The sequence below is a fragment of the Mobula hypostoma genome, chromosome 6, assembly GCF_963921235.1.
Source record: "Mobula hypostoma chromosome 6, sMobHyp1.1, whole genome shotgun sequence".
Taxonomy (NCBI): Eukaryota; Metazoa; Chordata; class Chondrichthyes; order Myliobatiformes; family Myliobatidae; genus Mobula; species Mobula hypostoma.
Genome location: NC_086102.1, coordinates 151,980,987 through 151,992,650, shown reverse-complemented (window position 1 = coordinate 151,992,650; position 11,664 = coordinate 151,980,987). Strand labels below are relative to the sequence as shown.

The 11,664-nt window shown below is 41.4% G+C and overlaps 1 long non-coding RNA gene across 1 annotated transcript; it reads right to left on the bottom strand.

Annotated features, from left to right (window-relative positions):
* Positions 1 to 751: 751 nt before the first annotated feature.
* Positions 752 to 11,332, bottom strand: LOC134347686 (uncharacterized). The gene is made up of 3 exons (XR_010018231.1): positions 11,249 to 11,332; positions 4,476 to 4,873; positions 752 to 1,671 (listed from the first exon to the last, which is right to left on the bottom strand). It is a non-coding gene; the product is annotated as an uncharacterized LOC134347686 (long non-coding RNA).
* Between the last annotated feature and the right edge of the window lie 332 nt (positions 11,333 to 11,664).

Sequence of the window (11,664 nt, the reverse complement as noted above, 5' to 3'; positions counted from 1 at the left end):
TCATTGATTGTGTATGTGTGATATATATATTCCATCTCCCTTCAGTTCCCAGGTACTTCAGCTTTCATAGGTTGCTTTGGATTTGGAGCAAAATCCCTGTAAATTCCACTGTTGTTTCCTTTAGGAAAGTGGCATGGATTTAACTGATTCCCAGGTTTATTTATTTATCAATTGCATAACAGTTTAGTAACAAAACTGGTCGTAATATGAATAGTATTATGACTTCTCTGTAACACCTAATTTTCTCCCAACATAAGTAACCTGTCTAACTAGTGATAAAAGAATAACTTTTCAGGAAATAAATGGGAGCTGGCCATTACGTTCACTTTTCCCTGAATTCAAATTAAAATCACATAAATATACCTCTTTAGAATGCGACCTTCAATGTGAGATTAGACATCTGACAGAAGGCCAATGGGTGGCTTGAAAGTATAATCCCAAGAAAGATTTTCAGACACAAATATCATTCCTTGTAATTAGTAGCGTGAGAGTAGCCTAGCAGTCAATATGGTGGTATTGGGTTTGCTGACCATGACGTTCTAAATTCAAAACAAATACCTTAATAAGAAGATATAAATAGTCATGAGTACCCTCACTAAAGGGAGATTATACTGTAACTACCTAGTCTTCAAAGACTAGTTCACTTCCCTGTTTATTCTCCATGGTGAGTTTAGCTGCCAAACCCTCTATTCCTACCCAACAGAAGATACTTCCAGCTCACAAAGTAGTTTAAAACACAGCTAATTTATTTTCAGTGATGCACATTTAAATCCAAATAACATTCTTAAAACACATTTAAAACTCTGAGGAATTTCTATCTTAAATATTTCAAAATTACAAACCATTTCAAACACATAAAGGACAAAGGATAAAGGATTTTCAAAACTAAAAAGACATGCCAATGATGCCGACAAACAAATCCTCCATCGTAGAAAGCAAAGCTGCAGGAATGGATTCTAGTTCACCCCATGTTTCTTGATGTTCCTTACCAATTCTTTAGCTACATTTATACATTTTCCCAACTACATTGGTGACCACATACATTAGATATTTTCTCAGATACCTTTTTAACATAAATGGTCAAAAAACATCTTGGAGACATGGATCTCAGCTAATGCTGTAAAGGTGGCTAATCTGAGTACATAAACCTACCAACATTAGTAAATCAGTTATTTAATGTGCTAAGTGAATGCTTCCTTGAACTAAAACAACTTAGCTGGTTTGTCCTGAAACAAGCCAAATTAAATAACCCGTTGTCTTATACTGCAGCTTGTTGTGCTGCAAGACAGAATGCTATAAACAGAGCTTATTTGCAAAGCTCTGTTTGTAACTTCATGCTGATTACTGTTTTCTATTTGCATTTTACGAACTGAAAACTGACTCCCATTTACAACCAGAAAATAATAAATAAAGCAATATTGGTTAGAAGTTTACTTACAACTTTTTCACCTTATGAGTGGCAGCTGCTGTGATTAGAAAGCGAGATTAACGAACAATCCATCACACCAGCAAGATAAATTTATAATTCTTTTCTAAATAAAAGCGTTTTTCCTCACAGACATTTTTTGGCCTTGGGTTTAAACCAGAGAAAGAAAGAGCAGCTTAGAAATCTGGATGGAGGCTGGATGCCTTTCTTGATTGTTTGAACATTGTTCAGCAGTTCCATGAAACCTGATGGAATGGAAGGGAGTGTAAAGTCAATCACCCAAAATGAACTCAAATTTTGCAATATTAAAAGATTAAGAAGTAACTAACTCATGACGTGCCCACAGCTATAGTCAGCCATATATTGCATTAGAAACATTTTCTGCAAGGAGAAAGCTCAACGCCCCCCCCCCCACTGAAATAACGCAAGAGTTGTAAGAAAAATCCTGCTCCAATTTCACCTTGATGGAGTTCCTGTAAAGGTGTGTGGGGAGGTGTCGCTGCAGGGTTGTAGTTTGTTCTCTTGAATCCTATTATTAACTGGACAACGGGGTGACCCGCTGGGGCACCCTTTGAGAGAAGGGTAGTGCAGTCTGATGTGACCAGAATGAACATAAAATTTTCCTGAATGCTATTGGTATCGCTTTGCTTTGGAAACTGAGTAGAAAACCTCAGTTTATTAAAGAAGAACGATGCGTAGCAAAGCAAATATAGCTGCTCCTCATTTAACCAAGGACATTTGTGATGGCATCATTTCTGGTTTATCTGCCACCCCTGTACCTCTCGTTCTCATTCTGGAGACGTGCAGTGCTTTCATCCCCCGTCTCTTCATCTCTTCTGCTGTTTGTTGTTTGTCTCTGACCCTGGAGATGGGCATGCCTCTCCTCCTCTGTCTCTTCTTCTTTTATCTTTTTTTGTCCTGACTCTTTGACCCTGGAGTCGTGCAGCCCTGCCCTCTTTTGATTCTTGTTCTCTCCCTCTCCTTGCCGCTTCCCGACGACATTTGGCGTCATCTCTTAACCATAATGTCCCCCTTCCCTTTCCACGTGGCATAGTTAGGCTGACCATTTTTTTTACCCTAATGCTGGATAGAAGATACGAAGTAGTAACACCAAAGGATGCTGATTATTCTTGATGATGTGGTTGGGACTCTCCTAAGTGGACGTGATATAGTCACCGCCGTCCTTTGACTGCAGCAAAGGGTTTTATGGGTGTCTCGAAGTATGTCATTACAATAAGATTTAATTATCTCTTATTGATGGGTGGCAGTTAGATCTGTTCCAATCCTGCTCATGCTGATAGCGATTAGCAGAATGTGACCCCGCGAAATAGAGCTGTCCTGCCCCTTTGCTCTGGTAGGTGTCGCTGCTGAGACTAGCCGTGTCATGTGTCGGGCTGTCACGTCCCGATTTCCATGATGGCAGATTGGGTCTCGGGTTAAAAGGGAGCCTGTTTATTTTGGCAAATGAGCAATTTTATACGAATATATCACCCTGAACTTTGCCTGTATTCTGTAAGTTAACACATTTTAATTCGATTTAGCCAAAAAACGTGCCGCTGTAATGCACCGTTTGCGCTAATTGGAGGTCACAAACAGACAAACAGACTGACAGAGCATGAGAGTTTTAGTAGTATATAGATAAGTTCAATTCAAGTTCAATTGTCATTCAACCATACATGAATACCCATGAATACAGCCAAACAAGACAGCTTTACTCGGGGGCCAAGGTGCAAAACACAGTACCAACAGTCACACAGCACAAAACATATATAACACATACAAGATAGCAAGCACATAAAGACACCAGTAAGATACAGCCTCGTAAACAATACTTATACTTTATACTTTATTGTCGCCAAACTATTGGTACCAGAATGTACAATCATCACAGCGATATTTGATTCTGCGCTTCACACTCCCTGGATTACAAATATTAAATATCAAAAATATTAAAAATAGTTAAAATTAGGAAATATTAAAAATATAAATTATAATTCATAAATAGAAAATAGAAAAATAGGAAGTAAGGTAGTGCAAAAAAAACCGAGAGGCAGGTCCAGATATTTGGAGGGTACGGCCCAGATCCGGGTCAGGATCCGTTCAGCAGTCTTATCACAGTTGGAAAGAAGCTGTTCCCAAATCTGCCCATACGAGTCTTCAAGCTCCTGAGCCTTCTCCCGGAGGGAAGAGGGACGAAAAGTGTATTGGCTGGGTGGGTCGTGTCCTTGATTATCCTGGCAGTACTGCTCCGACAGCGTGCGCTGTAAAGTGAGTCCACGGACAGAAGATTGGTTTGTGTGATGTGCTGGGCTGTGTTCACGATCTTCTGCAGCTTCTTCCAGTCTTGGACAGGACAACTTCCATACCAGGTTGTGATGCACCCTAGAAGAATGCTTTCTATGGTGCATCTATAAAAATTAGTGAGGGTTTTAGGGGACAGGCCAAATTTCTTTAGTTTTCTCGGGAAGTAAAGGCACTGGTGGGCCTTCTTAGCAGTGAACTCTGCTTGGTTGGACCGAGTCAGGTCATTTGTGATATTGCCCCGAGGAACTTAAAGCTTTTGACCTGTTCCACTTGAGCACCACTGATGTAAATTGGGTCGTGCGGTCCGCTACTCCTTCTGAAGTCAACAACCAATTCCTTCGTCTTGCTGACGTTGAGGGATAGGTTATTGTCTTCGCACCATGCCACCAAATTCTTAATTTCCTCTCTGTACTCAAACTCATCATTACCCGAGATACGGCCTAGAATTGTTGTGTCATCAGCAAACTTATATATTGAGTTTGATGGAAACTTGGCTACACAATCATGGGTGTACAGTGAGTACAGCAAGGGGGCTGAGTACACAACCTTGTGGGGCACCAGTGTTCAGAGTGATTGTAGAGGAGAGCTTGTCCCCTATTTTTACAGCCTGTGTCCTGTCTGTGAGGAAGTTGAAGATCCAGCTGCAGATCTGAGTGCTAAGGCCCAGGTTCCGGAGCTTAGGAATCAGTTTATTTGGAATGATGGTATTAAAGGCAGAGCTGTAGTCAATGAAAAGGAGCCTTACGTATGTGTCTTTATTCTCCAGGTGTTCTAAGGAGGAATGTAGGGCCAGACAGATGGCATCTGCCATTGACCTGTTGCTCCAGTAGGCGAATTGCAAAGCGTCAAGGTTGACCGGTAGGCTGTGGTTGATGTGTGCCATAACAAATCTCTCAAAGCACTTCATAGCAATTGATGTCAGAGCCACAGGTCGATAGTCATTCAGGCATGCCACCTTGCTCAATAATATTCCAGACCCGAGCCATGAATGCTGCCGTCAACCATGATACAGTTTGTCTTCTGCCAAGTGAACACTGGGGGGCAGCACCATTTCCAGCCTGGACGCCGCGCCACACTGGCCCCTACATCTCTCTCCTAGTGGCTGTAAACAGGCAACACCATGGCCTGAGTCCTAGTTGGCACCTGTACAAGAGAGCAAGCACGTAAGATATCAGTAAAATACAACCATATTTCCAGCATCTGCAGATTTCCTCATGTTTCCATAATACATATATAGCCCAGACCCCGAACCCATAAATGCCACAGAAATCTGCAATTGATCTGTAGAGCCTTGCTCTGTACTTAAGATGGTTGATCATGCTGAGCTTCTCCAGCTCCTCAGCTTTGTAACCCATTTCTGTTAAACTCTTCATAACTTGATCCCTTTTCTACCTATCTGAATATCTGCGGGGTTTCTTCAACAACATTATCTTTTTTGCATAATGAACTATAATCTGCAAAGAAACTTAAGGATTTTTTTTGCTCATTTTCCACATACTGTGAGTTCCAATGCATGAAATCAGCTTCTACAATAAATATCAGCATCAACCAACCTCCTCCCTTCTCGTTTCTCAGTCCCTTAACAGTGTCACTGTTGCCAGCTTTCAACGAGCTTTACCTCATTCAGTTTAAAACTGGTAGGATAGAAAGCTATCATAATAAAACCAGAAAACGTTAGAAACACTCAGGCAGCAATTGGGGAAAGAGGAATAGAGATAATGTTTCGGATGTGAGACTTGTTGGAACCGGGAAAGAGTGAAAACAATTTAGTTTTGAAAACTATCATCTTTAGTCAATGCAACAAATCCCCTCCTGATCACTTTCTCAAGTCAAACCAGATTGTCTGCAACTTTGAGCTATGTTTTAGCTTCCATATCCTTTGCTTCAGAAAGAGAGTTTATGCAAATTTTCACCTCAATCCCTACTTCCACATCGATCCCTACCTCAATAGCTCCAGCTCTTGACTAAGGAAGGTAGCAGCTCAGTGATATCTGCACTGTCCATCCCATTTGCCACATCCCCACAAATCTTCTCTCCTATTTTCAGCTTCACCCATTCATCACTTGTGACCTTCCCGATCTACCAAAATAACCAATTTTAAACTAGATGGGCAAAATCTTGGTGCAAATAGCACAACCTGTAATCTGTATACAGGTTGTGCTAGAAATTGTGTTGATATTCCTAAAAGAAATGATTGTTCAAGTTTCTTTGCAAACTAAGAACAATTGAATTCGGGCAGTATTCTATGTTTTCTTCCCTTCCTGATAAAAAAAACTTTATGTGTGAAAGTGGTACCTTGATACAGTGCTATTAATACATTGAAATTAGGTTTATCATAAAATAAGCATCTTAGTCAATAATTGGTCTGTAAGTGACCTTTGAGTCTGTAAGTAAACTGATTTTCAGTCAACCTACTAATAATCATATAATTTCATACATTTATCAGTAAATTAAATATTTCAGGATTCTAAATCTTTAAACTGTGGCTCATAAAAGATCCTCCTTTTTGGAACCCAAACAAGCAAAATTATCTGCATCTTGCCATACACATTAATTTAGTCTGGGAGCAATGCTAATTATGAGAGTGAGATTAGATTCCTGCATTTTATTTTTCAATGCTAATTATGAGAGTGAGATTAGATTCCTGCATTTTATTTTTCAATGCTAATTATGAGAGTGAGATTAGATTCCTGCATTTTATTTTTCAATGCTAATTATGAGAGTGAGATTAGATTCCTGCATTTTATTTTTCAATGCTAATTATGAGAGTGAGATTAGATTCCTGCATTTTATTTTTCAATGCTAATTATGAGAGTGAGATTAGATTCCTGCATTTTATTTTTCAACCACATTGTAGCAAGGATCGTAATTGGAAAGACGTGTGAATTTAGAATCTTGCTCATTACAAGAGAACCTGTAATCGTTGAGATGTGGGTGAAAGAAGAGCAGGAGGAAATTACAATTTTCAGGTGTAATGAGAGAAGATATTAAAAAGCAGGGTGCGTATATTTTTATTAAATCCTTGGTATTTTGTATGTATATTAAGAGCAAGATGATAACCCAGGTAAGAGTGAGGTCTCTAAGGAACAAAGTGGCATTCTGTGCTTGGAGTCAGAGGATGTGGGTGAAGTCTTAAATGAAAACTTCTCATCTGTATTCTCTCAGGAAAAGATATTGTAACTGGGGATTTCACTCAGGATGGTGAAATTCTGAGTAATTTAGGATTAAAAAGGAGGTTTTATGTTTCAGTGGGCATAAAGGCAAAGAAATCCCCAGGACCTGATGACATGTGCCCTAGGCTGTAATGTGAGATAAGGGAGAAAAATGACAGGGCCATAATAGGGATATATAAATCTGACGGTAGCTAAGATGCCAAATGACTGGAAGACAAGAAATGTTGTAGTTCTAATCAAGAAGGCTAAGAGGGATAACTTTTTCCAATAATTTCCCTATGCTTATAGTTAGTTTCGTATCTGAAAGAAGATGGCGGTGCGCCTGTGTTTGCGCAGCCCTCCAGTGAAAAATGATATTGTATCCGTTAAATAGGGGCCGTGGACAATTCTGATTTGATGGAGACGGACGTGAAAGCACAGAAGAACATCTGGAGAAATTTCTGAAACGCCCATTCGCTGCTGTCGTTACTGTGTGGTTGGGAATCTTTCAGAGGGTAGGCCTCAAAATCCCCGGCCTTGCCTGCTTTTGGTGACCGAGAAGGAGGTGGTCGAATCGTTTGGATAGAGATGGCGTTCAGTACTTGTTGTCGGAGAGCTGATCAGAGCTCAAAGTTTTCGTATGACTCAGAGTGGGATTGTGGTCGCATGGCCGGAGAGTTTTTCTTCCTTCTCCCGTCTGCGTGAGATGTGGGACATTTGAGAGACTTCGAACTTTACTGTGCTCATGGACTTCTTCATCAAGTTATGGATTTGTTGCACTGTTGTAACTATATGTTATAATTATGTGGTTTTGTCAGTTTTTTCAGTCTTGGTCTGTCCTGTGTTTTGTGATATCATACCGAAGGAAATAATGTATCATTTCTTAATGCATGCATTACTAAATGACAATAAAAGAGGACTACGTGTCTTCATAATCTGTGTTAGGGAAATTATTGGAAAAATCTGAAGCACATGCTTAATCTACACTTGGAAAGGCAGGAATTGATAAAGGATTATCAGTATTGATTTATCAGTAGGAGATAGAGTCTGATTAAATTAATCGAACTTTTTGAAGAAAATATTAAACAATGCTGTTGATGTAAGTTATGTTGATTTCAGTAAGACCTTTAACAAGCCCCATATGGAAAGCTGTTTAAAAAGTTAGAACCCATGGGATCCAATATTGGCTTATAGTAGAAGACAGTGTCAGGAGATGTAGGAAAGGCTTGACCCAAAAGCAGAGTAGCAGAGACAATTTAGCGATGAGTAATAACTTTTAAAAATAACCTGCAAGATAACAAGCCATGAGGGGCCATAAAACAAGAGAGAACAGATACTAAACATAACAAGGCAACAAGGTAACTGAATGCTAAGATCAGCTGGTTGAGGATGACTGGTCTGGTGATTGAACAAGGACTGTGACTGAGAGCTGGGTTTAAATAGGCTGCAGGTGATGAATTGGAAATGAGTGGCAGGTGACTCCTACAAGCTGGGTGAAGAGTGGGAGATGCCTGCCTGTGCCGGCCTGACAGACAGCGGGTGATAGGGAAAGATTGTATTTGTGATTGGAAGCCTGTAACTAGGGGTGGGTGCCGAGACCTTTTCTGCTTCTTGTAAATATTAACAAATTGAATGTGAGTATATGAGACAGAATTTGTAAACTGGTAAATTGGCGGCATTGTTGATAAGGAGGAGGTTAGTTTTAGGCTACAAAATGGTATTGATCAGCCAGTCATTTGGGCAGGACAATGGCATGTGGAATTTAATTCTGCTGTGTGTGACGTGCTGCATTTTGCACGGGTCAAATAGAATGAATGGTAGAGCCCTAGGGAGCATTGTAGAACAAAGGAAACCTGACATACAAATGCAACGAGCCCTGAAGGTGAGGCTCAAGTAGACAAAGTGCTAAAGAAGGCATGTGAGTTGCTTGCCTTCATTAGCCCGAGTATTTCATTAGCCAGTATGTGATCTACAGCTGCACTCAAACTGCGGTTCTTCACAGCAGCAGGTTCCCGCTCCCGGAGCTCACTGACTGGCCATTTTCGATATCTCCAGGAATGAACTGGAAGGCATGCACCTTTGGGGTGCGGCCTTGCACGGTAATTCTGTTTGCCACATACAGGAAGGATATGGAATAGGGTTAAACTGGTTTGTCGGGGGTTGCTCGGATGGCATGGCTTGAAGGCTAGAAGAGCCTACTCAGCGTAGTATCATACCAACAGGTCAACAGAGGACGCCATCTCCATGGCCCTTCACTCTGCCCTGACCCACCTGGACAGCCCCAACTCTTACATCAGAATGCTGTTCATTGACCTTAGTTCGGCATTCAATACTGTGATCCCCTCCAAGCTGATCGCCAAACTTCGCCAGCTTGGTATCAGCTCATCCCTCTGCAATTGGACCTTGGACTTTCTGACTAACAGACCCCAATTTGTTAAGTTAGACAACCTCTCCTCCTCCACTCTCACCCTGAACACTGGCGTGCCTCAAGGCTGTGTGCTGAGCCCTCTTCTGTACTCCCTTTTCACCTATGACTGTGTTCCTGTACAAGGTTCTAACTCCGTAATCAAGTTCACAGATGACACCACGGTGGTTGGTCTGATCAGAGGGGATGACGAGACGACCTACAGGGACGAGGTCCAGCACCTGGCCACGTGGTGTGCTGACAACAACCCGGCCCTTAACACCCAGAAGATCAAGGAGATCATTGTGGACTTCAGGCATGCTAGGAGCCACACTCACATCCCCATCTACATCAACGGAGCTGTAGTGGAGCGTGTATCAAGCTTCAAATTCCTTGGTGTCCACATTTCCGAGGATCTCACCTGGTCCCTGAACTCCTCCATCCTAATCAAGAAGGTGCAACAGTGGCTTTATTTCCTGCGGAGCATGAAGAAAGCTCACCTCTGTCCCAGGATACTGACGGACTTTTACCGCTGTACCATTGAGAGCATACTCACCAACTGCATTTCAGTGTGGTTTGGCAATTGTTCCGTATTGGACCACAAAGCACTCCAGCGTGTGGTGAAAACTGCCCAGTGAATTATTGGCACCCAATTGCCCACCATTGAGAAAATCTACCATAAATGCTGCTTGGGCAGAGCAAAAAGCATTATCAAGGATGCATCTCACCCTAACCATGGACCTTTTACTCTCCTCCCATCCGGTAGGCGCTACAGGAGCCTCCGCTCCCACACCAGCAGGCACAGGAAGAGCTTCTTCCCTGAGGCTGTGACCCTGCTGAACCTCACATCACAGCGCTAAGCAGTATTGCACCCATATTGTACTGTCCCAGTACTTTTATACTTGTGTGCTGTAGCACTTACTTTTTATTCACAATTATTTTGTAAATAACACTATTCTTTGCATTTCTGGTTAGATGCTAACTGCATTTCATTGACTTTGTATCTGTACTCGGCACAATGACAATAAAGTTGAATCTAATCTAATCTAAAGAACTAAATCAGTACACTGAAGAGGGTGCAGAGGACGTTCCCCACGATTATTCAGTTCTAATGACTGAATAACCTGGGTCTGTATTCCTTCGCAAAGGGGAAGCTGTCAGGGGATCTGATAGAGGGGAAGATAATTTTGAGTGACATAGATAGGGAAGCTAGTGCTAGTAAGAAACTTTTCTCCATGGCAGAGGTATCTGAAACCAGAGGGGATTTGTTTAAGATGAAGTTTGGAGGGAATATGAGGAAAAATATTTTCACCCAAAGCATAGTTGCAATCTGGAATGCACTGCCTCAGAGGTGGTGGACACAGATACGCTCAGAATATTTAAACAACCCTTGAACTGCCACAACATAGTAGGCTACTTACCAAGATATGGTAAATTGGATTAATATAGATAATTCTTATTAATCAGCAGGAACATGATCATTCAGTAGGCCTGCTTCTCTGCTGTTTGACTCTGTGATTAAATAATTCATGTTCCTTCTTACCTTGAGAAACTTCTAAAAATGTACAGTATTTTCAATCTACATTGTGATGACTTAGTTCTTGTGGCATCAAAGGACATCCCAGACTACAGTTAGATCCACTGGATGATGCATTGCATATTATTTAATGCTCCTCTGGCTTACTGTGATCAAATGTACTGGGTGTCCACCACTAACCCACAAAACTCAATTGCATTGAATACCTATAGTACAATACTGAAACTGAAACAGAAACAGAAAGTGCTGGAAAAGCTCGGAAGGTCAGGCAACGTCTGTTGATAAAGAAATAGTTGCATTTTGTTTGTTTAATAATTTATCTAGCAATACAGTGCAAAGTAGGCCCCGCTGGACCTTTGAGACCCCTGATAAACCCAAGAAAACTTAACCTAATCACAGGACAATGTAGAACCAATTAACCTAACCTGTACGTCTTTGGACTATGGAAGGAAACCGGAGGACCCAGAGAAAACACACGTCTTCCACAGAGAGGACATATAGAACACTTTACAGAATGGCGGCAGAATTGAACTCTGAACTCTGGAACGCACCAAGCTGTAATAACATCGCGCTAACCGCTACGCCACTGTGGTGCCCTTCAGATCTGATTCTCTGATTTGCATATATAACACTGTGTTTATTTTTCTGCCAAATTGTTCCCCACTGCGTACATCCCCTCCCCATACCCCTAAAAAGTCCTGACCCACAGGTGCCTCATGGCCCACTGAATTCCTCCAGCGGTTTGATTTCATTTGCCTCAGTTTCATGTTTTCTGCTCGAAAGATGCTTTTATTTTGGATTTGTATATTCAGTCAGGTATTGTAGATGCTCCAAACATGAG